This window comes from Tachysurus vachellii, chromosome 21 (genome assembly GCF_030014155.1).
Source record: "Tachysurus vachellii isolate PV-2020 chromosome 21, HZAU_Pvac_v1, whole genome shotgun sequence".
NCBI classification, from domain to species: domain Eukaryota; kingdom Metazoa; phylum Chordata; class Actinopteri; order Siluriformes; family Bagridae; genus Tachysurus; species Tachysurus vachellii.
In genome coordinates, this window is record NC_083480.1 from 18,713,515 (window position 1) to 18,719,177 (window position 5,663).

Sequence of the window (5,663 nt, forward strand, 5' to 3'; positions counted from 1 at the left end):
AAGCTCAGCAAGCTTAAATTAAACCCTGAATCAGCACAGAGTTCACTTACAGGAAATAGTCACGCTATCAAGTTATAAAACAACCTGTGTACATTAAAGCTTCAGTACAAACCCACAAAACTCTTCTGCATCTAGTGTCACTTCAGTGTGTTTATATATTAGAGCTTTAGATACTCACTGTGTTTTTACTCCTGAAATCTTTTAGATTTCACTCCACACAAAATGGAGCTGCTGACTTTCACTTTCATTACAGTGTATACTGCAGAGGGGGGGGCAGTGACGCAGACGCAGACACACACACACACACACAGATACGGGCATAAATTTCATTTAACAGTAGGGGGGACAATAAATATAAAATTTCTCATAAGCAATTTTTGAAATAATACAGTGTAATTGTACTTATAAAGACATGTCTCCACAGTGAAAAACTTAGCTTTTATCATTATTACTGCAGCATGGAGACGTGTCATTATGGTTATTTTATTTTATAAAGTTTTTCTCAGGTTCAATGACAAAGCAGATTTTTCTTCAAAACTATTTATTGCATTGTTTGTTTACAGTTAAGCCATCAACATACAATAAAATATAAACATGACTGTTATTGTGAAAAATCTATATAAAATAATTAATGTTTTGTAATAAAATCAATTATTAAATAATCACTTTACAGTAACTTCTCTATGTATAAAACAACACAACGGCTTTGGCGTGTTAGTTACAGTGCACTATACAACATGCTATTGTAAACAAGCTAACGTTAACTAGATAAGTAAGAGTTTAATCGCTAATATAGCAGATTCATGGAAAATCACATCGGTAATCAGCATTTTTGCCGCAACTAATTTATGAATGCATCAACTACATTAAAGAGAATTGCTTTATTTAAAGTTAATAAAATCCCCTACTTAATGGAGTTGAACATTAATTGAGCCGCAGCCACACACCTGACTCGTGTGTGCAGAGTAGGTGATGAACTGGGAAAGCAGGCAGTGGGTCAAACCACTGTGAGGAAGGGGAGGGGAGGGGGGGACTCAACTGTTTCTAAATGCAGTTTTTGCGTTTGTTTGTTTTTTTTTAAAAAGTCTTAAAAAGTGGGTGGGTCCAATATTATTGGTCTTAAAAAGTGTGTGGGTCCAATATTATTGGTCTTAAAAAGTGGGTGGGGTCAATATTATTGGTCTTAAAAAGTGTGTGGGTCCAATATTATTGGTCTTAAAAAGAGGGTGGGTTTAATATTATTGGTCTTAAAAAGTGGGTGGGGCGAATATTATTGGTCTTAAAAGGTGGGTGGGTCCAATATTATTGGTCTTAAAAAGTGGGTGGGGCCTGTCCCACCCACATATAATGCTTCCGATGCCCATGATTACAAATATTACACCAAATTGTTTTCATTTATCCACAATTTGTAAAATTTTTTGTCTATTAGTCTTTTTGGCCTCATTATTTGTCTCTTAGGACGTTTTGTTTGTTCTACAGCATCCTGTCTATTTTCAGTTACAGATTCTTTAGTATTGCTTTGCATTTCTAATTGTTCATTTTGCTTTGCAATTTCCAGATCATTTGTCTTGCTCTCATTGATTTTTATTTCTCTCTGAGGCACTTTTAGCAAATGTCTTCTGTTTCTCCTTATTATTTTCCCACGCTCTGTTAGCACTTCGTATGACCTGGGCGTAGTCTCTTTAATCACTTTGGCCAATGGTCCCCACTGCCCATCACATCTCACTCGTACAATTTCTTCATGGGCAAGTGGGCTCAGTGGTCTTGCTGTTTTGTTGTAGTGATTAATTTGTTGTAGTCTTTCCATCCATCCATCCATTTTCTACCGCTTATCCGGGGCCGGGTCGCGGGGGCAGCAGTCTAAGCAGGGACGCCCAGACTTCCCTCTCCCCAGACACTTCCTCCAGCTCTTCCGGAGGAATACCGAGGCGTTCCCAGGCCAGCCGAGAGACATAGTCCCTCCAGCATGTCCTAGGTCTTCCCCGGGGCCTCCTCCCGGTTGGACATGCCCGGAACACCTCCCCAGGGAGGCGTCCAGGTGGCATCCGGAACAGGTGCCCGAGCCACCTTAGCTGACTCCTCTCGATGTGGAGGAGCAGCGACTCTACTCTGAGATCCTCCCGGGTGACCGAGCTCCTCACCCTGTCTCTAAGGGAGTGCCCAGCCACCCTGCGGAGGAAACTCATTTCGGCCGCCTGTATCCGGGATCTTGTCCTTTCGGTTGTGACCCAAAGCTCATGACCATAGTGTGGGAACTTAGAGCCCGTCTCCAAGTCGGCACATATCAGGGTGAATTATACTGATATACTTTATAATACTTTTATACTATATAATTGTTACTTAAACTTAATTTACTGATAGCGCTAACATTAATACGAATTAAAACAATGGGAAAGCTCCTCAGACCTGGATGAGAATGAGCAAACTTCTTTATTGTGGTCAATCAGCCAACAATTCTCTAAGAGAAATTGCCAATTTGAAAGTAACAAAAGAAATCCCAAAAACCCAAAAAGAGCATCTTTATGAAGAGCATCGGCATGCAAAAACAAAATCCCTCAGGACGGTCCTGCAAAGTAACGGTGTTTTTTTACACATACACATTTGGCCCCAAAAATTCTCCTCTATATATACGCTTCCAAGCGCCTCCTTATTGGTTCCTCTCCTCACAGACCCGTTTTCATATCACCTTATCATTATGTCACCTTATTTACTGGAATCATCTCATATGTTTTTGTAACGTCCTGTTCCTTACAATCCCCTTGTCTTTCCTTCACCTTTTGCCCATATGCCCATTTATGGCTTTTCCTCCCCTTAGTTCCCCGGTGCCCAGGTCCGGGAGCCCAGGCCTGTGACCCTGGGTCTTCTTCGTTCGACATAACAATTATGTCTAAACAACAATTTTTGTTATTAAAAAGTGTGCTCAAAAAGAGCTTCACTCCCAGGTCAAAGTTACATTTGCCTCTCAGTTTTTCCATACCAGATGTCCTGAAGATTAATCCTTCATTCAACTACAATGGGTAAGTTTCTCCTTTGCTATTTTCTTCTATACATGATTTTTAATAATTATAAGTCACTCTATGAGTCTGATTTATGTCAAAAGTTATTATGTTAAAAGAAAGCTCTTATCTATTTGTCATCTTATATTGTCACTATTGCTAAACTCTTACTAAACTCTTGCTAAACTATTGCTGCTATACTGTTGTCATTATTGTTAAGCTATTGCTGCTATAATGTTACTTGTGTACAAAAAACAATGGAGTTCTTTGATGACTCCTCTAATCTGCTAACTGCTTGAATTTTGATATGATCTCATGTTATGATCTCATGCTATGATCTCAGCCTGTCCTTGCTCAGGCTGGGCTTGTTCACACTTATCTCAAGCTCCCGTTCCTCTATCTCCTCTAACTCCCGTTATCTCCCCTCAGATCCTTCGAGTCAGCCAGCTCATCCTGGTCGCACCATCATGTCCTCACCTCACCATCCTCGTCCGTCTCCCTACCCAAGGCCAGTGCCCGCTGATGTCATGGAGAGCTATCGCCGCTTCCAGCTACTTCATATCACCCATGAGTTCATTACATGTCTGGAACAGCTCTGTTCTCCTGACCTCCCCGAGCATCCTCATCTGCTGTTCCATATTGTGAGGGGGCCTCTTACTAGCACTTCCTCGACTCAAACCCCTCTGCCTAACCTCGTGGACCAGAGAACCCAAACTGATGGCTGTCCTCATGTTGAGCTTTGCAACCCTGAGCTCGGGACTCCCGATTCTCCTCCTCGTCCCCCAGTGCGTCATGCCTATATCCGTCCTCTCAGTCCTGCCTTGGCATCTCCTCCCTCTGATTCCGGCCCTAGATCCCCAGATTACATTCCTTCTTCTCCCTCTGATTATGGCCCTGGATCTCCAGACTATTCCCCTACTTCTCCCTCCGATTACTAAGATTATTTATAATAAACAATAAACTTATAACCATTCCCTCTGACTCCAATGTGGTTATTTTATATATATATATATATATATATATATATATATATATATATATATATATATATATATTGCCTTGGTATTAATATAATAATAATTAATATAATATTATATTATAATTATATTATATTATAATATTATAATGTATTCTCTTAAGGTTCAAGGATTTTTTCACAACAATAGGTGAGGGTAGGAACGTAGATCGACTGGTAAATAGAGAGCTTTGCCTTGTGGCTCAGCTCTTTCTTCACCACAACAGACCAGTATATCGACCGCATCACTGCAGAAGATACACCGATCTGCCTGTCGATCTCCCGCTCCATCCTTCCCTCACTTGTGAACAAGAACCCAAGATACTTAAACTCCTCCACTTGAGGCAGGAGCTTTCCACCAACCTGAAGGGGGCAAGCCACCCTTTTCCGGCTGAGAACCATGGCCTCGGACTTGGAGGTGCTGATTCTCATCCCCGCCACTTCACACTCGGCTGCAAACCGTCCCAGTGCACGCTGAAGGTCCTGATTTGAAGAAGCCAACAGGACAACATCATCTGCAAAAAGCAGAGACGAAATCCCGTGGTCCCCAAACCGGACTCCCTCCGGCCCCCGACTGCACCTAGAAATCCTGTCCATATAAATAATGAACAGGACCGGAACAGGGCAGTCATGCCGGAGTCCAACATGCACCGGGAACAAGTCTGACTTACTGCAGGCAATGTGAACCAAACTCCTGCTCCGGTCATATAGGGACCGGACAGCCCTTAGCAGAGGGCCCCGGACCCCATACTCCCAGAGCACCCCCCCACAGATCACCACAAGGGACACAGTCGAATGCTTTCTAGAGATCCACAAAGCACATGTGGACTGGATGGGCAAACTCCCATGAACCCTCCAGCAACCTGGTGAGGGTATAGAGATGGTCCAGTGTTCCACGACCGGGACGAAACCCACATTGTTCCTCCTGAATCCGAGGTTCGACTATCGGAACGAATTCTCCTCTCCAGTACTCTGACAGTACCTAAACAGTGTGAGCAGGGCACTGCTTCCCCCTCCTGAGGCGCCGGACGGTTTGCCAGAATTTCTTCGAGGCCAACCGATAGTCCTTCTTCATGGCCTCACCGAACTCCTCCCAGACCTGAGTTTTTGCCTCTGAAACCACCCAGGCTGAAGCTTGCTTGGCCCTCCAGTACCTATCAGCTGCCTCCGGAGTCCCCCGAGCCAACCATGCTCAATAGGACTCCTTCTTCAGCTTGACGGAATCCCTTACTTCCGGGGTCCACCACCGTGTTCGAGGATTGCCACCACGACAGGCACCGGAGACCTTACGGCCACAGCGCCACACGACCGCGTCGACAATGGAGGTGGAGAACATGGTCCACTCAGACTCAGTGTCTCCAACCTCCCTCGGGATCTGGTTGAAGCTCTGACGGAGGTGGGAGATGAAGATCTCTCTGACCGGAGACTCTGACAAATGTTCCCAGCGGACCCTCACAATACGTTTGGGTCTGCCAAGTCTGTCCAACTTCCTCCCCGGCCATCGGATCCAACTCACCACCAGGTGGTGATCAGTTGACAGCTCCGCCCCTCTCTTTACCCGAGTGTCCAAGACATACGGCCAGCGGTCAGATGAAACAACCACAAAGACGATCATCGACTTCCGACCTAGGGTGTCCTGATGCCATGTGTAC